The sequence below is a fragment of the Protopterus annectens genome, chromosome 2.part2 (assembly GCF_019279795.1).
Source record: "Protopterus annectens isolate FY-2018-M chromosome 2.part2, PAN1.0, whole genome shotgun sequence".
Lineage (NCBI taxonomy): Eukaryota > Metazoa > Chordata > Ceratodontiformes > Protopteridae > Protopterus > Protopterus annectens.
The window spans coordinates 329,140,331-329,165,357 of NC_056730.1; the positions used below are offsets into that span (position 1 = coordinate 329,140,331).

At 43.1% G+C, this 25,027-nt stretch overlaps 1 protein-coding gene across 1 annotated transcript in view; it reads right to left on the reverse strand.

The window, feature by feature from the left end:
- The window catches only part of CCDC125 (coiled-coil domain containing 125), a 1,485,470-nt gene that overhangs the window by 735,769 nt on the left and 724,674 nt on the right, over positions 1-25,027 (reverse strand). The window lies entirely within an intron of this gene.

A 25,027-nucleotide genomic window follows, 5' to 3' on the forward strand; every position in this document is an offset into this window, starting at 1 on the left:
CTGCAAACTGTCCAACCTGAGCTGACCCTCTGATATACTGATTCCTAATCCTGTCCATCCTAGTCACACTGAGTGCAAATCTTAACATCTTTAACTCTGCCACATCCAGCTCGTGACTCCTGCCTTTTTGTCAATGCCACTGTCTCCAACCCATATAACATAGCTGGTCTCACTAGCCTGTTGTAGACCTTCCCTTTTACTCTTATTGGTACCCGTCTGTCACAAATCACTCCTGACACTCTTCTCCACCCATTCCACCCTGCCTGTACTCTCTTCTTCACCTCTCTTCCACACTCACCATTACTCTGTACTGTTGATCCCAAGTACTTAAACTCGTCCACCTTTACCAACTCTACTCCCTGCATCCTCACCATTCCTCCACCCTCCCTCTCATTTACACACATATATTCTGTCTTAGCCCTGCTGACCTTCATTCCTCTCCTCTCTAAAGCATATCTCCACCTCTCCAATGTCTCCTCAACCTGGTCTCACTACATATCACAATGTCATCGGCAAACATCATAGTCCATGGGGGCTCCTGTCTGATCTCATCTGTCAACCTGTCCAACACCACTGCAAATAAGAAAGGGATCAGAGCTAATCCTTGATGTAATCCCACCTCCACCTTAAATGGATCTGTCACGCCCATGGCAGTCCTCACCACTGTCACACTACCCTCGTACATATCCTGTACCACTCTTACATACTTCTCTGCCACTCCCGACTTCCTCATACAATGCCACAACTCCTCTCTAGGCACCCTATCATATGCTTTCTCCAAGTCCACAAAGACACAATGCAACTCCTTCTGACCTACTCTGTATTTCTCCAACAACACTCTCAGAGCAAACATTGCATCTGTAGTGCTCTTTACTGGCATGAAACCATACTGCTGATCACTAATCATCACCTCCCTTCTTAACCTAGCTTCTACTACTCTTTCCCATAGCTTCAAGCTGTGACTGATCAGTTTTATCCCTCTGTAGTTACTGCAGCTCTGCACATCACCCTTATTCTTAAAGATAGGTACCAAAACACTGTTTCTCCACTCCTCAGGCATCCTCTGACTTTTCAAAATTTCATTAAACAATCTATTTAAAAATTCCACTGCCATTTCTCCTAAGCACCTCCATGCTTTCACTGGTATGTCATCTGGTCCAACAGCCTTTCCATTCTTCATCCTCTTCATAGCTGTCCTTACTTCCTCCTTGCTAATCTGTTTCACTTCCTGATTCACTATCCCCACATCATCCAACCTTCTCTCTCTCTCATTCTCTTCATTCATCAGCCTCTCAAAGTACTCTTTCCATCTACTCAACACACTCTCCTCTCTTGTGAGTACATTTCCCTCACTATCCTTTATCACCCTTACCTGCTGCACATCTTTCCCAGCTTTGTCCCTCTGTCTAGCCAATTGGTACAGGTCCTTTTCTCCCTCTTTAGTGTCCAATCTGTCATATAACTCTCCATACGCCTTATCCTTAGCCTTCGCCACCTCTCTCTTTGCCATGCGCCTCATCTCCTTATACTCATGTCTACCTTCTTCATCTCTTTGACGATCCCACTTCTTCACCAGCCTCTTCCTCTGTGTACTCAACTGTACTTCCTCATTCCACTACCAGGTTTCCTTGAAAACACTGAAATATAAAGTTGTTTTCTAGCAATAACCTCTTTAGTAGTTTCAGGTATCTTTAATATGTAATTATTCAGATTACTTTTACTTCTGCAGAGATTGTGCAAATAGACTGATATTGGTGGATTGTAATGACAGAAGTTCGAGTGGCTTTTTATGGTTGAAGTTTTCTGAACTGGGCAGTTTGCCATTATTAGTCCATATGTTTTGTTTCATTGCTTACTAGAAAAATGTTCAAAACTAAATTTATAGCATACTCTAACAAGTGGTGCTATTATACGCGGGATATAATTCAATTATATATTATAATTAATACAGTCAGAAACATGAATCAAAGAACTTTTGCATGGTCCAAACAATGTGTGCAAGGGCCTATGATTTCAAAACAGCCCAAAGGTAAACTTAACCTGCCACTGGCCAGATGCATTTTCTTTGAATGCGGGTTTCAGTGTTGTTTCAGTGAATGTGGGTTTCAAAGGTAGAGAAGTTTTAATGCTAAGTCTCTTTTCATTGCAAGACACTTGCTTTGTTTAGTAAATGTCTATCAGTGCTTGTGCTATAAAATTTGAAATAAAAGTTGTAAATGAAATCCAAATATCTGTAATCATTGTAGAAGTAAAGCATAAAACAGTATGCACACTGAGAGATTTGAACAGTGTCTATGACAAATGGGGAGAAATAGCCAAGTAATGGGACACTGCAATGACTGCATGGGCGGAGGGGTGGGGTGGTGGTGGGGCTGTGTGGGCGGGGGCAGCAGAGGGGTGGGGCTGCATGGGCGGGGCTTGGGTTTGCACCCCCCTGCAAAAAATCCTGCGGGCTCCCTTGCAGGGGACCACAAGATTGGCTTCTTTTTTTTGGAGGCGAGCGTCTTGGTTCTGTTGGGTATGGCTAGTTCCATGCATTTTTGTATGTGTTCGTACAGTGCATTGCTGTATGATTTGGCAGTTATGCATCTATTTTCCATTGACATGGGTGCTGTGAAGTTAACCACATCTGTTCTTAGTTGCCCAAAGTCAGCTTTGGAGAAGTTTTTCATGGTGTTACCTTTGCGGGGGGGTCAGGGTGAGATATGGATTTCCATGGTGGTTAGTTTGTGGTCGGATCTAACCAGGGAGGAATTGACTATTGGTGTAGAGCAGTGGTTGCCCATGTTAGTAATAACCAGGTCAAGGATGTTGCTTCCTCTAGTGGGGGTAAGAATGAGAATTGGAATTGATGAATTCCAGGAAGCGTTGGGCCAGTGTATTGGTGCATGAGTAGTTTTCCCACTTGATGGAGGGGTAGTTGAAGTCACCTAGTTGACAGCATATATGTCTGCTTTCTGTGGTGCCATTGATTTAATGTCAAGTGGTTTGTGATTATTGTGTGTGTCTGTGAGTGGCATACAGAAAGAGTATGTGTGAAAATGTGGATAGTACAGAAGTTGATTGTGTGAATGGGAATCTTAATGTGGTTCTTTGTGGTGCAGATGGTATGCCATGGATACGGGGGGATGGTGTAATTGAGTACTGATGACCATGATAAGCACTTGAACACCAGCTTGCTGTTGTAGGTTAGACCAGTATCAATACACTGGGTTTTCTGAAACAGCTACTTTGCTCTTGAAAAGACAGGAGTGAAACACAATGGTCTCTTTTAAGTTTGGCATCACTCTGTAATTGAGTGGTGGACAAAGAGGCAAGTTTATTGGATACATCTTAGGTATGTGTGTGTCTGTTGTGTGTGTATGTGTTGTAGATGATAACTGTATTGCAAAAGGTGTGTGTTTGTGTGTGTGTGTGTGTGTGTGTGTGTGTGTGTGTGTGTGTGTGTGTGTGTGTGTGTGTGTGTGTGTGTATGTGTTTGCATTGCTGATGAAGTGTTCCAGTGTGTAATTGTTACTGAAGGTGTGCATTGTGGGATACAAGGCATATGTATACATGTTGCACTTACAGTAATGGACAACTGTAAATGTATATGTGTGTTTGTTGGCTACAGTGTAATGGAAAACCATGGTGCATAGTATACTGACATGAGATTGTTGATCAGTTGGACATCATGGGTCAATATGCTGGGTTTCAGCTATGGGTAGTGATGTATTAGCCAAAGAACAGTTGCTTTGTCCACATTAGCCTTGCATAATTGTTTAGCAGAGAAGTACTTATTGCCTCATGGTTGTCCAGTACAGTGTGTGTGTGTGTGTGTGTGATAAGAGAAACTGTGGAGCATAGCTGGACTGACACCTGTTTGCTGCCCTGCAGGGAGAGGATAGGGGGCCTGATGCAGCAGCTGGGGATGCCCTGGGCTGATACCCTTCTGTAGCTTTAGTTCCCCCATTATCCATTTCAGCAGTGTTTTGTGGAGATGTGGGTAGTACCCAGCATTGCCATTTGGCTTATCTACTGCGCCCAGAGTATTCACAAAATGCCTGGCTTCAGTAATTGCTCATTGCAGGCTCCACGGGATCCAGATTTACCCGTACCTGGACGACTGCCTCATACAAGCGGACGACAAATTGATTTTGACAAAAAATTTGAACTATGTCATACAATTGCTACAGGCTCTAGGTTACACAGTCAACTTCCAAAAGTCAAGACTTCAGCCATCCCAGCAAATAACCTTCTTAGGAGCCAATCTAGACACAGCCTTTCAAATGGCTTACCTGACAGAAGACAAGCAAGAGAAGTTAACTCATTATTTCAAAGGTTTGGCAAAACTCACCCAGATGACTGCAAGGTAATTCCTACAGGCCCTGGGTTACATGGCATCCTGCATTCTCCTGGTCCCATTAGCAAGACTACATATGAGAATGCTTCAATGGTACCTAAAAAGCCTATGGTCTCAGAACAGCAACAACCTAGAGACAACCATACCGCTCATTCCATGTCTACAAAAGGAATTCTTATGGTGGGCCTCGGTAAGCCAGGCAAACACAGGTATGTCATTCAAAAAACCTCAGATAACACAGACCATGACCACAGACGCCTCAGACCTTGGATGGGGGGGCGCACATGGAGGGCAGATGTATACAAGGACAATGGTCTCCAAAGGAAACACATCTGCATATAAACCAAAAGGAAATGCTGGCAGTAATGCATGCCATCAAGGCCTTTCGACAACATCTTCAGCAAGGCCATCTACTGATACGGACAGACAACACCACTGTGATGTGGTACATAAACAAGCAAGGGGGCACCCATTCTTACCCCCTTTGCAGACTGACAATGAATCTTTGGGAAAAATCACTGAGCCTAAACATACACTTGCAATCCCAGTTTGTTCCAGGCAAAGACAATGTGCTGGCGGACAGCCTAAGCAGGAATTTCATAGATCCTCACGAGTGGAGGTTACATCCGAAAATCTTCACACAACTCACCTCGACATGGGGCAGGCCAGAAGTAGACCTATTTGCCTCCCACCTCAACCATCATCTACAAAAATTCTGTTCAAGGACATATCATCCACAAGCTTGGAAAATAGATGCTCTCTCATTCAACTGGAACTCCCTAAAAATCTATGCATTTCCACCCCTGCCACTGATGACCACAGTATTGCTAAAGATCAAAGCAGAGAGGCCCAAGGGGATCCTAATAGCCCCAGACTGGCCGAGACAACACTGGTATCCTCTACTACGGAGCATATGTCACAACAAAAAGTGGGCCCTTCCCCAATGGTCCCTACTTTTGACTCAACACAACTTCAAAACTCTGCATCCAAACCTTCAGACGCTGCAGTTAACAGCCTGGGAGATTCCATGAATAACCTCAATCTATCTCTCTCCAACGAAGTTCAACGGATATTAACAGAAGCTCGAAGACCATCCACCAGAAAGGTTTACTTAGCAAAATGGAAGAGATTCAGCATTTGGAATACCAGCAAGGGACATGATGCATCATTATTGAACATCCCACTCATCCTGGAATATTTGGCAGATATGCTACAGAATGGACTCTCCTATTCTTCCATAAAGATACATGCTTCAGCTATTTCAGCTAGATATAACACTGATCCACCTGTGTTTTCACATCCTTTGTTAAGGCAATTCCTCAGGGGAATCAAGAACATTAAGCCACCAAGAAAGGCTCCAGTGCCAGCTTGGGACCTCAACTTCGTCCTAGAAAAACTGACTCTACCTCCCTTTGAGCCAGCAGCTTCAGTGGACTTACAATTTCTCTCATGGAAGACAGCTTTCCTGTTGGCAATCACCTCAGCAAGAAGGGTTTCAGAACTACAGGCCCTAATGGCAATACCACCGTTCATAATCTTCCACAGAGACAGGGTCTCCTTAAGAACCAACCCTACCTTTATGCCAAAGGTGGTATCCAGGGTTTCTTTAATCAAGCTATTCACCTGCCTACTTTCTTCCCCAATCCTGAGAGCAAAGGGGAAAGACTGTTGCATACCTTGGACATTCACAGACAACTTCGCTACTACCTGGACAGAACCGTGCATACATTCTCCAAACACTACAATCTCCCTTTATACTCCAGATCCAGAGCAGGCTTTGCTTCGGCAGTCCTGCAGGGATTGATTGCCACACCATCTCTTTCTTAGAGCATTCCTCCTCCCCCAGCTAAGTTATGGTATTCAACCCATATGTTATGACTGCAGTTGCATTCTTGAAGGACATAGTACAGTTTTGTACCTACCATAAATGTAGATGTCCGATAGATATGCAACTGCAGTCGGATTTTCCCTCCCTCCATACCCCTCTATGCCTTGGGTCCACTCCTATCCCTGTTTTCTCTTAGCTGGGGATATCTGCTATGGTGTATCTGTTTATTGCTTACTTATTTGTCTGGAATCCTGTTTTTGTCTTCCAATTAGATTACAGCCTTCCTTGGAGGGCACCTGGCATCTGGGGCAAGAAACACTGAAGAAAATGGCGTCGGCTGATGCTTATATACTCCAGCCGCACTGACGTCGGAGAGAAATGCGACATCAGCCGACGTCCGACCCAGACTTTGGAATCCAGCCGACCGAGGGCTGCCTGAGGCAGGACAACCCATATGTTATGACTGCAGTTGCATATCTATCGGACATCTACATTTATGGTAGGTACAAAACTGTACTTTGTCTGTGATTTAATAGTATACTGTATATGTGCAGTAAAGATGGTGTAATAATACCCAGTAAAGTCTGAGTGGGATCATTTGTGCGTGTCTGAGGGTATGTGGTGTATGCTGTAACAGGGGCATTTGTGTCTGTGTTTGTAGGTGTAGGCTGACTTTGTGTTTATGTCTGTGTGTTGGGACATAGAGTTTGTCCTTATATAGTACATTACACACCTGTGGGTGGCTGCCAGTGTACAGTGGTGCTGGCATGGTTATACATTGATTTTGTTTAAACTGAGGTGCTTTGTTTGGTGTCTTGCCACTGCAGCATTGCTTTATAGAAAGATGCACATTGCTGTATTTTATAAATACAGTGCTGATGTGTGCCCAGTTGTTAATCAGATAGTGTTGTTTCTGTATGTTTTCAGCTACAGCTGATGGGGTCATGACCTTACAATAGCATATGTGATGGTCCCCGTTAGACAGTAAAGCATCACTCTGTATACATGTAGTCAGTGCTCCATGGTTCTTGACACTCTTTATATATGGGTGTGTGTCAGTGAGTTGTGCAAATATTTGTATGATCTGGGAAGCAATGGAAAATTGAACAGTGGGTATGGCAGGTTGCTTATAAAAATACATAAAGTATACACAGCCTGAACTTGGATACATTGAGCACAAGGGAAATTAACTTACTATTCCCCCAAAGTGTTATTAACATAATTCAAATAGATGTCTTAGATCAAAGTCAAACTGCTGCTTGGCAAAAAAGACCATGGTGCAATGCGTGCTGCCTGCAGTTGACTTTTGTTTTCCCTTTTGCAAGTGACGCTCAGAAGGCTGGCTAGAGTTTAAATGGTTTTAGCAGCATCCATTGTAAAGCACTTAACATTAATTGAGCAGGAGAGGTGTGCATACAGGTAGAGGCAGTGACTGTTGTCATGCCATTGTACTTTATAAGAAATGCAGTGAGGAACCTCCAAAATATTACATATGGACAATACTTACATAAGTTAGAGATTCACAGTAGAACCCTCTGAGGTACACATTAATAAGCATACAATAGCATTTTATTTGACTTGCCTATACTGTGAGTTGACACCTGCATTTTATAACTTAATTTTCTGTGAAAGTTCTGCTCTGATGACAGGTGTAAAGAGCAGAGAAAGATGAACCTTTAAGGTTCTATGATCCTTGATGGTACCAACAGTGGTACATGACTATAATCCAACTGACTTGTAAGCTGTACTTCTAACTTCAACTTACATTTTAAGGTATTCTTCACCACTGTTAGTACAGTAAAAAAGTAAAACTAGTAAAGATTCATGGAGATACTTCTGTAGGTTTAAATTGTCTGGTATTTTTTTTGAGCACTTTTGTCATATATAGACTTCTTCAGATAATAAAACTTAGTTTTCAGTTCTTTCAAATCGTCTTGAAAAGGGGGAAGTGGACCAGGCTACATGGCAGGATTAGTTGATGGGATGGGAAATCTGATGGCTTAGAAAAATGTGCCTCAGACTGGAGAAGTAACTCCCTTATTAGAATATGGAGACTGATTGGTGTGGTTGCCATACTCCTGGGATCTCCTGTTCAGGAATCATTTTATTTGCAAGCAGAAAAATGCATTGAATATAAACTTAAATATATGTGCAGACACCAGAGTTAAAAAAAATGTTGCCCTTAACAGTGCTTACTTATTCATTAGGCATAAAGATATTATTTTTATTTAATTTTTTGGTCCACCATGGTTGCTGAAGAAGTTGAGGAAGAAAATGTCCAGATTTTTGCAGGATCACTACCCAGCAATTTAATGTAATCCAGGGAAGAGATAAAAGTTGTTTGGAAGCCTTAGTTATGCTTTCACTTCAGAGAGGAAGCATCTTCTGATTACTGGAGATGAAAACAACTGGTTACAAAAGTCACAAAACTGCAAATTAACATAATAAATACAGTTTTGAGTTGTATGTCCACTGGTGGGTTTTAAGTTGTGCTGTGCCACAGATCTTCACTTAATGAGCAGCCAAACATGAGGACTTAGTGCCATGTGTCCTTTAGTGGGTTGTTCCTGTGATAGTAAATCCCATGTACAATGGTGCCCATGCCAGCTGGTCCAGCCTTCCGTCTTGTGTGAACTCCCACTAACCATAGTGTACCTTGCCTGTAAATGAGGGTCAGATTTGGTGCATCAGGGTTGTGTCCATAATAATACAGTAGCAGATCCATGTTCTGTTCCTCTCGGTATGGTGTTGGTGTCCCCTGGTGGTACTATCTTCTGGATCCAGCATGTTAAAAGAAACAATCTGCTTTTTGTTTTTGTAGTTAACTCATCTGGAATGTAGAACTTTAGTAGTTAACTCATCTGGAGAGTAGATGGGGTCAGACTGAGCCAGGAAGAGATTTTCTTAGGGGTAGGATGCATGAGGGTGTGGCCTGAGCAGATGATTGTCAGGTGCAGTATTCATATGCACAGATGGTTGGGATGAACATGTTAGTAAAAATGTTCTGTGGTTGAGTTTTTTGAGTTGAAGTATGCTCTTGATAGAGCACCCATAGTTTAGGCCAGGTGTGTTGTATGCATTTTGTCTTCCTTGCCATTCAAGTTCTTTCTTTTTCCAGAGGACATTCTGGTCGCCATTTAAGGGTTTTCTTATACTTGTAGTGATTGACCATCTCCATGTTATGTTTAGCAAAACATTTCTGCTGACTTTATATCTAATATCTGAAAGTGCTGGAAAATTCATATTTTTAATTTGAGTCTTGCCCACATAGAATGTTCATAGGTAGGTAGTAGGCTATCGACCCTGGGGCCTACATAAGCCTAGCCAAAAAGGTTTCCTGGCTTTTGCCACCCAAGAAAGTTATTTTCCTTCACCCCTGCCTAGCAGAGCCACAGAAGTGATCCCTGGGGTGAGTTTCCTATTTCCCATACAGTTGTCGAGATTTTTCTTAAAGAGGGCTAATGAGGAGCTTTGCTTGACATGAATGGGTAGTCTGTTCCAGAGCATGGGAAGTCTCTGGGCAGGAATCTATCCCTCCAGCATCTTCTGTTTATTGTGGTGACAAGGTTTAGGTCCCTGGAGCTTGTGGCTCGGAATAATTGGGGTTTCTTTAAGTGTGACATGTCCAACAGATCTGGTTTTGACATGGCTTTGTATGTTAGGCAGAGTTCGCCTCTGAGCAGGCGATAAGCAATGGAGTAGAGCTGGAGTTTTTGAGATGGTCTGTGTATGGCATCTGTTTGAGGCCGGTAATTCACTTAGTGAGGTATTTCTGTGGCCTTTCTAGTTGTTGTAGATGTCTTGCGAGGTACTTTCCAAATGAGGCATTGTATTCTATAATGGGTCTGATGAGGGATGAGTACAGAGGAACAATGACCTCTTTTTTTCTGGAGGTGAACCCCTTTGTCATGAGGTGTGCCACATAGAAGGATTTCCTGACTACTGTGGCTATGTGATTATCAAAGGAGAGACTGCTGTCCACCTGTGTCCCAAGGTCTGTTATCACACTTTCGGTGTTTAATAGGCTACTGCCTATGTGGTAGTTTATGGCTACAGTGTTTTTCCCAAAGGGGATGACAGTGCACTTCTTGGCATTGAGCTTGAGGCCATGACTTTGACACCAAGCATCAGTCTCAGTGAGGCCCCTTTGTAGAATAGGTTCATAGGTTCATAGGTTCATACTAGGCTATCTGCCCAAGGGCATTTATAAGCCTAGCCCATAGTTATTTGGCTTTCGCCACCCCTTTAGTTTGAAGAAAACTATGCCTATTATTTTGCTGTGCCTCTGTCAAGCAGTGACACTGAAGTAATCCCTGGGGTATATCTGTGATCTCCCATCCATTGGTCAAAATTCCTCTTGAACAAGGCCAGCGAGGTGCTTTGCCTCACATGTACCGGGATTTTGTTCCACAGCATAGGGAGTCTCTGGGTGATGAATCTGTCCCTCCAGCACGTTCTATTAATAACCGTGTCAAGGTTTAAGTCTCCCGCCCTTGTGGTTCTGAGGGATCTAGATTTTTTGAGGTGAAGCATATTCATCAAATCTGGGTTTGACATGGCCTTATATGTCAGGCACAGGTCACCTCTGAGCAAGCGGTATGAGACTGAATAGAGCTGGAGTTCTTTCAGTCGGGCAGCATAAGACATATTTTTGAGACCCTTTATCCTTTTGGTGAGGAACTTTTGGGGCCTTTCCAGCTGCTGCAGCTGTCGGGTCAGATATATTCCGAATGGGGCATTGTACTCAATCATAGGTCTAATGAGTGATGAGTACAGGGGACGATGACCTCCCTTGATCTAGATGTGAATCCCTTCATGATCAGGTGGGCAATGTAGAAGGTTTTCCTAACTACTTTAGCAACATGAGTGTCAAACGACAGGCTACTGTCAACCTGGGTCCCTAGATCCCTGATGACTTCTTCTGTGCTCAGTGGATTGCCACCTATATGGTAGCTATGGGTAACCTTGTTTTTCCCGAAGGGTATGACTATGCATTTCTTGGCATTTAACTTTAGGCCATGGCTCTGGCACCAGTTATCCGTTTCTGTGAGGCCCTTCTGAAGGATATCTGTGTCAGATGTGTTTTCGACTATGGCACCCAGTTTGCAGTCATCTGCAAACTTTGTCAGCCATAACCCTCCTGCGTTTGCTTGTACTTCAGAAAAGTAGATGCCGAACAAGAGTGGACCCAGGACTGAGCCCTGTGGGACACCACTTGTGACAGGCTTTGAGTCTGACATGGCTCCAGCAACTCTGACCCTGTGTGTTCTGTCACTTAGCCAGTTTGCAACCCATCTTGTGATGTATGGGTTTACATTCAAGCTGATGAGTTTTTCGATGATACCCGAGTGGGGTATTGTGTCGAAGGCCTTTGCCAGGTCAAGGTAGGCTGTATGGACTGCCTTTCCCTCATCAATGGCCTTGGTGACTGTCTCGAAAAAGTCAACCAAGTTTAAAAGGCATGATCTGCCTTTGACAAAGCCAAACTGGGTTGGATCCAAAGTCTGCAAGTTCCCTATGTCTTTATTTATGAGTTCCATTATGATCCTCTCCATGGCTTTGCAGATAAGGCTTGTCAAGCTAATGGGACGGTAATTTCCAGGGTCGGTGGAGGCACCGCCTTGTGAAGTGGGACCACAGTCGTGCGCCATTCCTTGGGTAATGATCCTGAGGTGAGGCTAAGATTAAACAGCTGTCCTAACTGCGGGTTTAATTCCTCATTGAGTTCGTGGAGCACACAGCCGGGGACACCATCCGGTCCCATGGATGCTGTGTTTTTGCCTTGGAGAGAGCAGTTCTCACCTGGGCGTTGGAGATGTTTGGGGGCTACAATCCTCTGGTATAGATATCTCTCCTTTGGGGAGGGGAGAAGTTTGCACTGAACCTGTCGGCCAGTATGTTGGCAATGTGTGTAGGTTCAGTAATCTTCACATCATTTTGAACTAATTCTGAGCATATCTGGGAGTTTCCTCCTAGGTTTCTAACATAGCTAAAAAAGGCCTTATGATTGTCTTTTGAGTCCTTGGCGATTTTTCTCTCAAAATTTGCCTTGGATGATTTTATGAGAGCTCTTAGTTTTTTACTTATAATGATCAAAGGTGTCTTACCTTTCAAGGATTTTGCTCTATCTTGTAGTAGCTTCCTCCTTTTGTTGTAGAGCTTGTTTATGGCTGGGGTCCACCAGACTGGACGCTTGCCTTTGGTACAAAGAGTCTTAGTTTTGTTTGGGATTTGCCTGATCCATGTAGTCCTGTAGGTGCTGGTAGAAGGCATTTGTAAGTGATTCAGTGGTTTGAGTAATGTTTACCACTGGCTCAGGGCGTTAAAGGAGACCACACTAGTTTTCAGAAGTGTGAAGTCGGCTTTGAGAAGTTTTTCACTGTGGTCTTTTTTATTTCAGGTGGGGGGATGAGGACCTCCAGCGAGATTAGTTTATGATCTGATCTCACCAGTGAGGGGTATACTTCGGTGTTGAACATTTTGATCCCATGTTCGTGATGATGAGATCAAGTATGTTTTCTCCTCTTGTGGGGATGGTGACTAGTTGTTCCATGGCATTTGAGTTTATGAACTCCAGGAACCTTTGGGCTAGAGTGTTTGGGCTTGAGTAGTGTTCCCAGTCTATATTAGGGTAGTTGAAGTCACCTAGTATGATGGTGTTTGGAGATACATTTATCCCCTCCAATGTTTTCAGGAAAGCCATGTGAGGTTCCTGAGTTTGAGAGGGTGGCCTGTAACATGCTACAAATTGCAGAGCAGTCTTGCCTATGGTTAATTGCACCTGGATGGTCTCCGATGCATCGTGCGTTGCCACCAACCTTGAGGTGTGGGTGTCCTTTATGAATATGGACACCCCTCCTTTCTTGGTGTTGTCCGGATTTTGGGGCCGGAGCATGATATGAGGTGAAACCTGATAGTGCTGGGGTGCTCTCTGGAGCCTTGAACCAGGTTTCTGTCACTGCACAGACATCGATGTTCTCCATACTGAGAAGGGCCTCGAGTGCGTGCATCTTGAGATTGAGACTTCTGGCATTGAGCAGCATTACCCTTAGTTTTTTCCTTTTTGTGTTCTAGGGTGGTAGGTTTAGAATTTGAGCCTTGCCTAAAAAGGCACTATGGGGTGGCAAGAGCCTTTGCCAATATCCGGAAGCCTAGGGTGACAGGTGCAAGCCGTCCCTCGAGCAGCGTGGCTTGTCCAGCATGTCATCCCAGGCAGACAGACATTGGATCCCCTTTGAATGACACCAGAATTTAAGCCAATTATTAAAGCTGATCATCTTATCACTGTATTGTGGCATCATTCTAGGTGAAGGTAGGATACTGCTCAAGGTCAGGGTCATACCTGCCTGGGCTACATAATCAGAGAGCTCCTCAATGTCTCTTTTCATGTAGTCTAAGGAGGTACGTCTCAGGTCGTTGACACCAGCGTGGACAATGACTGAGTCGTACTTGTACCTGCTGTTGAGAGACCTGAGTGCTTGCATTATGTGGCGGATTCTAGCGCCCAACAGGCAGCTTACTGTGCCTTCTCCTTACTCAGTCTGGTGAGCGGGACGTCAGTGTGTCTGACTATGGAGTCACCTATGACAAGTATGTTTGGTGTTGTATTTGGCCTTAAGGGAAGTGACTGCTTTGCACACTGATTTTGTTGTTTATGTGTTGTTTGTGTGGTGTATTGAGTTTGCAGTTGCTTGGGTGTCTGCTTTGGAGGCCTCTGCTGTTTAGGTAAATTTTCACTCAGAGCCTCCGAGTATGTTTTAGTGTGTTTATGTGTTTGATTCAGTGGTGTGGTTGAGTTATGTGAGACTGGTATTGTGGTGTGTGTAGTTGCCTTCTCCTCCTGCCTAGTCTTGCCAGTCCTGAGTTGAGAGAGCTCAGCCTCCAGTCTGGCTAAATAGCTGCATCTCTCACAAGTGTTAGCGTTACGTGGGAGGAGGAGAGGGTTGTCCGTGTACATGAGGCAATTGTAACATTGTCTCAGAATTCCCAGATTCACCAACTGGGCAGGAGAGGATGCCAGCATCTGACCCTTCGACATGCTAGAAAGAATTATGAGTTGGTAGGAGACAGAAAAGTAATGGGCTTAGCAGGGAAGTGGGCACTCCTGCGGGGTTTTGCTAGTGAGAGATTTGTATAATATAGGAGTGCCTGACCTGCAAAGAGAATGCTTATAAGACAAGGGATATGCTTATAAGACAAGTGCTGAGCTTTTTGAGAAGAAAAAGCTATTTGGAACAAGTGCTGCACTTTTTAGTGTAGGTGTAAACTGTTTAGGTTCCTAACAGAGCAGTTCTAAGGGAAAAATTGAAGAACAGACTTTCTGGAGCCAGAAAGAGTTTAACCTTGTTTAACCGGCGCTGCCCGATGCTGCTCTAGTGGCAACTCCGCTATATCAAGGCTAAAGCACGTTAAAGCGTGCTTGATAGCAGGGGCTGGAAAGGAGCAGGAATAGACCCAAAAGGGACAATAAAACTACAGTTTCAAGTCAGTAACCACCTCTCCGGGGGGCAGGGAAGCTGCTCAATGTTAGTCACTGCCACTGATCAACAGAGAGACCCTCCTTCAGCCCAAGCAAAAATGACCTCACAGAAACTTTCAAACAGTTCAGGAAAAGCAAGCCTGTAACTGAACTTTTTTAACTCTCAGAAAAGTGGGAAAAAAGCAAGATTTTTTTTTTTTGTTTTTTACAGAGATAGCAGATGTTCACAAGTAATATCAAGTTATAACAGTGCAGTAAATGACCCCACACAAGAGTGCTAGGTCAAGGACAGAAAATATGCAAGTTTTAAGAAAAACGATTTAAAATTAAGTGCAAACAGGAAATTCAGCAAACAGCTTTTGGTTGTGCTCTAAATACAGCTACTAATACAGAAATCAAGTTTAACAAGCCAGAAAATGCTCAAGCTAGGCAGCTATGCAGAAAAACTTAGCAAATAAACAGAGAAAAATACTTAAAATCTCAAAAGTGGCTCCCTTCTTCTCTCAGCGTTTTTTCCTCTTGGAGGGTGCTTCACCAACAGCCAACAAGCCTGAAAAGACGCCCAAACCACGAGGTAACTAGGTTTTAAGAGAGGAAGATGAAGGAGTTATGGAAATGACCCCTAGTGGCCAATAAAACTACAGTTTCAAGTCAGTAACCACCTCTCCGGGGGGCAGGGAAGCTGCTCAATGTTAGTCACTGCCACTGATCAACAGAGAGACCCTCCTTCAGCCCAAGCAAAAATGGCCTCACAGAAACTTTCAAACAGTTCAGGAACAGCAAGCCTGTAACTGAACTTTTTTAACTCTCAGAAAAGTGGGAAAAAAGCAAGATTTTTTTTTGTTTTTGTTTTTTACAGAGATAGCAGAAGTTCACAAGTAATATCAAGTTATAACAGTGCAGTAAATGACCCCACACAAGAGTGCTAGGTCAAGGACAGAAAATATGTCCACATCATTAGGCAATTCTGTTATGGCACTTAGTTTGCAGTCATCTGCGAACTTCATTGGCCAAAGACCTGCTATATTAGCCTGGACTACTGACAAGTAGGTGCCAAACAGGAGAGTACCCAGGACTGAAACCTGTGGTACTCCACTTGTCACTGGTCTGAAGTTGGATTTGGAGTCTGCTTCTTTCACTGTGTGGGTTCTGTCAGTGAGCCAGTTGGCCACCCATCTTGTGACATGGGGATTTATGCCCAATCTAGTGAGTTTATCAATAATTCCTGAGTGGGGGATGGTGTTAAAAGCCTTGGCAAGGTCAAGATAGGCTGTGTGAACCACCTTACCCTCATTCATGGCTCTGGTCAGTGCTTTAAAGAAGTCAATCAGGTTTAGGAGACATGACCTACATTTTACAAACCCAAACTGAGTGGGATCCAGAGTTTGGAGGTGACCTATGTCCTTGTTTATAAGCTCCAAGATGATACGTTCCATGGCCTCGCAGACCAGGCTCGTCAGACTAATAGGGCTGTATTTCCCGGAGTCCGTGGTGGCACCCCCTTTGTGGAGTGTGATAACCATCGCTGTGCTCCATTCAGTAGGCACAAAGCCTGAAGTGAGGCTATGATTGAACATGGCACTTAGGTGGGGTGCCAGTTCGTTATGTAGTTCGTGCAGAACACAGCCTGGGATGTTGTCAGGTCCCATGGATGCTGTGTTCTTGGCTTTGGAGAGTGCGATCTTTACTTGTGCAGCCGTGATTACAGGGGCTTTGCATTCTTCCTGTATAGTAATGGGCCCTTTGGGGGGTGGGGGGTGAAGTTTGCACTGAACCTATCTGCCAGGATGTTGGCAATATCACTTGGTTCTGTATATCTAGTGACATTGTGCTGTAGCTCAGTGTCACCATTGAGATTCTTGACATAGCTGTAGAATGATTTATGGTTGTCTGTAGAATCACTGGCGATTTTAATTTTGTAACTAGCTTTGGAGGATTTTATGAGGGGGATCTCAGCTTCATACTGAGGCTGACCAGGAAGTTCCTGCAATCAGGGGATTTTACTCTTTTTTGCAACAGCTTCTTCCTTCTGTTGTAGACTTTGTTTATGGCCGGGGACCACTAGATTGGCTTCCTTTTATTGGAGGATAGTGTTTTGGTTTTGTTGGGGATGGCACGATCCATGCACTCGTGTATGTGCTTATACAGTGCATTTGTATAGGATTCAGCAGTCATACCTCTATTTTCCGTCTGTATGGGTGTCGTGAAGCTTGCCACTTCTGTTTTAAGAAGCATGAAGTTGGCTTTGGAAAAGTTTTTTACAGTGGCTTCCTTAATGGGGGGTGGGGGCGAGATATTGATGTCTAGGGTGATTGTCTTGTGGTCGGATCTGACCAGAGAGGAGTTGACCTCTGGAGTGGCACATCGGTTGCCCATATTGGTAATGTCCAGGTCCAGGATATTGCTGCCCCCTGGTGGTGGTATGGACAAGCTGCTCCAGGGTGTTGGAATTTATGAATTCCAGAAAGCATTGAGCAAAGGAGTTAGTACATGAGTAATTTTCCCTGTTGATGGTGGGGTAGTTGAAATCCCCCATTATTAGGCTGTACCTTAATATTACCCAGTATATCAAAAAACATGGAGTGGGCATCCTGGGACATGGCGGGGGATCTGTAACAAGCTACAACCTTGATTGCAGTCTTGCCCAGTGGTAGTTGCACTTGGATAATTTCAGATGTATTATGTTGAGCAACTAGCCTAGAGGTGTGGATATCCTTAATGAATATGAACACGCCTCCTCCTTTAGTGTTTCGGCCCAGGTTAGGTGGCCGAAAGGTGTGGTATGAGTTATAGCCTGGTAATGCAGGTGTGCTCTCTGGAGCCTTGAACCAGGTCTCCGTCACTGCACAGATGTTGATGTTCTCCATTTTAAGGAGAGTCTCAAGTGAATGCATTTTGAAAAAATCAAAATAACTATTAGGCACAGGGTAGGTAAACCAAATACTGACGTAAACTGTGACAAAAAGTTCAGCATATATCCAACAAATCCAGTGTGTAGTAGTAATATAAATGACTCCAATGCTTCAAAGCCCGATTTTATTACACAAACAATAAATGCAGGTAAGCGCTTTCACCGATATGGCTTCTTCAGACCCATCTACTAAACAATGTCCCCCCCCCATTTAAATATATTACTTTGGCGGGAAAGTAATCCTGTCTTACAAAATTTAAAGGTACAATACATTCCTAACCATATCAAAACATTGTATATAAAAAATAATATAAAAGAAGTCTAATCATATTAAAAATATATACATTTCCTTATCCATCCATATATAATGGGATAATAGAAGCTAACTATAATACATTAACTGTCCGAAAGAACGGTTTAAAAATAACTTCTGATTAAAATACATCAAGCTCATAGCCTACAAATAAACTTATGCATTTTGAGGTTTAGACTTGTAGCACTGAGTAGCATTACCCTCAGATTTTGCTTGCTTATGACTGCTACGGTGGTGAGTTTGTCATTTGAACTTTGCCTAAAAAAGGCACTATAGGGGTATCTGGAATCCTATCGGCAACAGGTGTAGACCATCTCTGGCAAAGCATCATGGTCTGTCGATCATGTCATCCCAGGTAGACAGACACTGGATCCCCTTAGAATGACACCAGAAGCTTAGCCAATCGTTGAAGTCAGTCATGTTGTTCTTGTACTGTGGAATCATTCTGGGTGATGGCAGGATACTACTCATGGCTAGGGTCACATTTCAGGCACTGTGCACTATACACTACCATATCTGTGTTAACATTCAGCTTTAAATTTGCTGTAGTATATATTTTTTTCATCCTAGGGCATAACAGGTGTAAGGAGAGACAGGAAGGAACACTTTTAGTAATGCACCAGGCTAAATGTATTGTTATGCATAGGTGACTAATTAGCTGAACCTTGAAAGACAAGACATAAGATACTCTAAATGACTGGGGGAGGGAAGATGGGAGGAACAACATGGCCAGGAATTGAAAACTCAGAAAAGTTGTCTTTGTGAAAATTCTGTTAGCTTGGCAATTTAATACTTTTGGAAGGTGTTTTAACAGAATGTGGAACACAGCATGAGGAAAAACATTTGTAAGAGTAACTTGCCATCCATTTAATGATATTTGTACTGGACTCTCAGAAAACATACTTTTCAACTGTTCTTGATTTTCAAGGATGTTCCTTCTTTTGACTCACATTTTAGCTCTATCCCTCTTAATCCCTTCTAACACTGATGGATTTTGGAGAAAAGTTGATGATGTACACTTAGAGACAATATTTAAAGTTGTAGACTTCTTTTACTTCAGAAAATATATCTTAATTCATTTTCCTGTTCTGTTAATATCTCATTTAATATTACTAATATGTTAAAAGTGCCCCTGATTATTTCTGAATTTGTCCCCGATTCAGTGGAGATTTGTTCCTGATTCATTCAGAGCTGTGCTCTCAAAGTTAGCAGTTATCTCAGGTCTTTCATTTAAAGTGAATGAGAATAGGATGTAACAAAATACAGAAGGGCAACTTGTCCTCATGAGCTGTGTCCTCATAGTGCATTATGGGTTAAATTTAGTTTTCCAAGGAAACAAAAATTCATCAGAATGTCTGCCCCTCCGAGGACATTCAAGGTTACAAGAAAAATTACACTTACACTGCTAACTTATCGTATTGCAGGCAGGTGTGGATCAAGGAGCTCTTCATAAAAAGATTTTCAGTTTTTGCCTGCAGTGGTCCTTTAAGACCTACAGTAAATGCCTATTTTTAAAAGGGGGGCCCTAGACAGGCAGAGCATGAAAAGTATGGTGCTAGGCGCTAGCAAACATAAATGCCATTGGAGGACAGAATTGTGCATTAGCATATAGTATAGGAAGAGAACTAATGACAAAGTATATTGTTCCAGGAGTAAAGCGCAATAGAATGCTACTGCATGTAGTGATACTGGTGGCAGTCCATTAGCAATCTTTCTGCTGGACAAAACTTGATACCTGATAATGAGTATTAGTATCCCTTCATGGTGATGATTGTGTAGGTGATAACAGTGCCATAGATAGTGACCCTCCCTCCATGTGTGTTAGTAACTAGACTAGGTTAGTATTATCTAATGTGGCAGTTTTAGAACTGGGACAGTTAACCTCTATATAAACAGATTCCATTACTGCATACTTGTTTCAGTGTCTTTTCACCAGCTACTTCAGGATTACCAGTTGTCCCTGAAGGCGCAAATAAACATTGCACATATGTGTATATTTCTTCCTTTTAGCAGTACTGCTGTGTACAGCGGTACACATATTTGTGGAGGCTCTAACATACAGTAGTAAAGTATTTGTCATTTTTCAGAGCTATGTCAACAATTTAACCGTCAAGGGTAGACACTGGTGCAGGACAACAGCCAGATGTTCACAGCTGTATGACAGTTGATGATCATATTACTCATTGTCATGGCAGTGTCTGAGAGAGGTGGCACACTATTACAAAGTGTACTGTCAGGCGCTCCACCCCCAGCATGTTGATGACTCTAGCAGAGCCAATGCTGGGTCACAGTTATTGCAACATAGCCACATTCCTTAACCAGAAGTGGTTGAATCTTCACAAAGCTTCACCTCTCTCAAATACCAACATGGAGTCTCTGGAAGAGGACAGGGCAATGTCAGATGTTTGAATACTGACTGTACAGCTTATACACAGGGTTGTCACATGAAATCTGTGATCACAGTTGGCTCCTAAGACCATGGATAGTCTACACAGCAGCAAATGGCTAGGGATGTTGCCCAGCACAGACTACTACTACTGAGAATCAGGTAGAGATGGTAAAAGTGTTGCTTGGTATACATAAAGATATTCGACAATGGGGATGGTGGGGAATAAAGACAATGCATTGACTCCTCACACAGTATACATATCAGTTCCTGTTTACATACTTGTGAGGTCCTATCATAGGTTCATAGGTAGGTACTAGGCTATTGGCCCTAGGGCCTATATAAGCCTAGCCAAACAGTACCCTGGCTTTTGCCACCCAAGAAAATTATTTTCCTCTGCCCCTGTCAAGCAGAGCCACAGAAGTGATCCCCGGAGTGAATTTCCTATCTCCCATCCAATCATCAAGATTTTTCTTGAAGAGTGCTAATGAGGAGCTTTGTTTGATATAGATAGGTAGTTTGTTATAAAGTATGGGAAGTTTCTGAGACAGGAATCTATCCCTCCAGCATGTTCTGTTTATTGTGGTGACAAGGTTTAGGTCCCTAGAGTGTGTAGCTTGGAGGGATTGGGATTTCTTTACGTGGAGCATGTCCAAACAGCTCTGGGTTTGACATAGCTTTGTATGTATAGGCAGAGATCGCCTCTGAGTAGGCGATATGCAGGAGTAGAGCTGGAGTTTTTTGAGACGGTCTGCGTAGGGCATCTGTTTGAGGCCAGTAATCCTCTTTGTGAGGTATTTCTGTGGCCTTTCCAGTTGTTGTAGATGTCTTGTGAGGTACATACCAAAAGGGGCGTTGTACTCTATAATGGGTCTAATGAGTGATGAGTACAGGGGAACAATGACCTCTTTTTTCCTGGATGAGAAACCTTTTGTGATGAAGTGTGCCACGTAGAAGGATTTCTTGACTACGGTGGCAATGTGATTATCAAAGGAGAGACTACTGTCCACCTGTGTCCCAAGGTCTCATCACACTTTTGGTGTTAAGTAGACTGCCGCCTATGTGGTAGTTCATGGGTACAGAGTTTTTACCAAAAGGGACGACAATGCACTTTTTGGCATTGAGCTTGAGGCCATGGCTTTGACAACAGGCATCTGTCTCAGTGAGGCTCTTTTGTAGGATGTCCACATCATTAGGAGATTTGATTATGGCTTCTAGTTTGCAGTCATCTGTGAACTTTGTTAGCCAAAGACCTTCTGTGTTAGCCTGTACTTCAGAGAAGTAGATACCAAACAGGAGAGGACCAAGGACTGAACCCTGTGGTACTCCACTTGTCACTGGTCTAAAGTTGGATTTAGAGTCTGCTACTTTCAATGTGTGGTTTCAGTCAGTGAGCCAGTTGGCAACCCATCTTGTGACATAGGGATTTATACCTAGGTTTAGTAAGTTTGTGTATAATCAGACAGAGAAAATGTTGAGTCTGCATGTTTGGAGGCTATGGTGGGTTTGCAGAGAGGTGGCCTGTCTGTTCCAGCATCCATGAATGTGGAAACCTCTGTGATTTCGCACAGGTTGCACTCTTGTACCATTACCAGGTCACTGTTAAGGGTCTCAGCAGAGTCACATAGGTAATGTCACAGTATCAACTTGGTGCCAAGCTCTTATGATAGCACTTCTTCACATCTGAGGAGTTTCCCATATACTAACATAAGGTGACATTGTATATGATACAGTGTAGGTGTGACTAGAGCGTCCCATGTTCCAGCCCATCCCCCATGCTAATGGCATAGTATCAAGTTGGTGCCAAGCTCTTATGATAGCACCTCTTCACATCTGAGGAGTTTCCCATACACTAACATTAGGAGACACTGTATATGATGCAGTGTAGATGTGACTTGTGCATCCCATGTTCTAGCCCGTACTCCTAGCTAATGGCACCAGCATCAAAGCAAGACATTTGTGGAGGTTAAAAAAAAAGCAAAGTATGACCTTCAGTAAGACAAACCCGAAAAGAAAAGCTACACTTACTTATAGGAAAAAAATGAAAAGAAAGACACTTAAAAAGAACAAACATTTGAAAACATATAATGCTTACATTTATAGAATGAAACATCTGTGCTTAAAAAACAAACTTAAATCAGACTGATATGTACAATCTCGCCACATGAGCGGATAGGGTGCAGTTAAATCATCAAAGACTATCTTGACATTTTTAATGAGGGTGCTTCTAGTGAAAAGGTAACTGTATCATCAAAAGTGCCCCTTTTATAACCCCTTCTACAGTTGTGGCCCCCTTGCCACCACCCCTGCTGGTGTGTTTAGCAATTGTGTCTATGTCTAAGGACCACTTTGGAAATGATGACAGCTGTGCCTGTATCAGCTAATCATTTATGTATGATGTATGGAGGAATGTCTGATGCACAGTGTGCGTCACCCAAACATAAACCAGCATAGCCTACGTTAACTCTGTATACACCAAGTTTTTCTTTGTGGCTTTTCAGTATCACATAGTGTTTGTCAAATCCTACAGTTGTGGATTGGACTTTGCCTGTGCTGCTAGGTACTGTGCCCTGAGCCTGTCTGAGGGGATGCTGTGCTACTGCTGCTGTAGTCTGGCTATCTTCAGTATCCTCATTGCTGCAAGTTGTAGGTGGTACATGAATAGAAGCTGCATGACTGGTTGGGGATTTTGATGGTAATTGAGATGCCTAGTGGGTGTAGTAAATGATTAGTGGGTGTAGTAAAGTTTATTATAAGACTAACCAACCTGCAGATATAGCTCATAGGACACTGCACCTTGATCTCCCTACATAGCTATTTACCAACGGCTTCAATTACTAGCCTCATACCTATGCTATATCTCCCTTCTAACTAGCGTTTATTTATTTTTTTACTAGCCCACATACTACAAGCTACCGCTTAGCTATCAGTTGGCTGGATGTACTTTGCTGGCGTATTTCGACTCTATACAGTCGGAAAACACTGCAATGCTAGGTTCTGACTGTAAGCAGTCTTCAAAAGACTACCATTGCTAGCGACTACAATATACTTGATTACAGGCCTTGCTTAACATCGCAACTCAAGATTTTCACTTTATACTGACTGCACATACCTCCCTTAATTAGCGACAGTAGTATGATGTACTGTATGTAGTTTCTAAAGAGCAGTCTGTAATTTCCCTCTCTTCTTTCCTCCACAAAAGAAGAGTGAAGGTACATGATTATCTTAGCTAGCGATTTCTGGTTACTATCCTTTGGGCTGCTGTGTACTTGAAATTGTGTACATTTACCCTGTACGTATGCCCTGTATAACATAGCCTGATGTTGTTATGTAATCTGTAGCTATGCTTGGATTGATGTTTTGCTGCTATGCTACACAGAATGTTTATGTTGTTTTACATAGTATATTAATGTATTGTTGTCTCATGCTGTCTTTATTGTAAGCCAGATAATCTTTTGTTTACTGTGTTACTGCTTTGCATTTTACTGATTCCACTACTCTATCTCCAGTCACTACTTCCTTGCTATTTTGCTACATCTTACCCTCACTCATATAGTACTCCCCTTTCTCAAACCTGACTCCAAATTGCACTCTCTCCTATCCCTCATACCACTCAAAGGTCTCTCCTCACTAAGAGTTTCTCTACTCCCACACAACCACCCCTCCCATACTCTATTTTTCCAAATATTGGCTATAACTCTCACCTACCCCCAATTACTTACCACTGACACTCATCCAGTTTTATGAATCCTCTTCTCCCACATCTCTCACAACTTACTGTTTGTCTTCTTTTTCTAGGATTATCCAGCTACTTCAGCATCCTCATCTCTCTCTGACCCTTTCTGGCTGAAATACCTGCAGTCAAGTTTCTCCCAGAATATAGTCCTTCTAGTGTAAAATCACTTATCTGAAATAAAGTAAAACTGCTATAACCATTCTAGGACAACCCCGTGGTAGCTACTCTCTATCTCACCAGTAAACCGCTCCTTGTTGTTTCCCTTATCTCTGTACTTGTCCTGGTCTCCCTTGGTCCCTACTTCCCATTTCTACTGTTGTACTCATATCTGAGTTTTAACTCTCTGTCTCCTAGACCTCTCCTCCTCATAATCTGCCTCCCCTATCCAGCTGCATACCTTACTTCTCCTGTAAACCCTCCCTGCCTATCTCTTCCTCCTATTAGACTTCTATGCCCTACCTTTGTTCCCACTGAAACCACCTCAGGTCAGTTAACTCTGATTATCAAGCTAAAACCTTCAGCCTCTCCTGCTCAAATACCTTCTATCTGATTGTTTTTTGGGCTTCACCCGACGGATGTAGCCCCGCTCCGTTCGCCCTCACTACGCTCAGGCTCACTTCGCTCACCTACCCTACCCCCATTCCCACCCACCCCATTACAGTTTCCTTTATACCAACCTCTCCCTCCCCTTACTGTTCCACCAGCCTCACAAACACCGCCTCCTGCAACATAACCACTCCCACCCACAAATTCTGTCAGTCTTCACTATCTTACCTCATACCATTTAACAGCTCCCCCTACTGGTCCATTATATCAAACTCTGTCCAGTATGCATTACCTTCTTATTCCCACAACACTCCTCTTCATACTATCCTCCATGACCACCTACCACTTCCACCTTCAAAACCCACCCTTATACTCTCCTACCTCCACATATTATCCACAAAACATCTTTCCTATTACTTCTGCTATCTCCCCAGCTCTATTTACCTCTTCCACCATATGTCTATTTAAACACTCCATCCTCCAAGT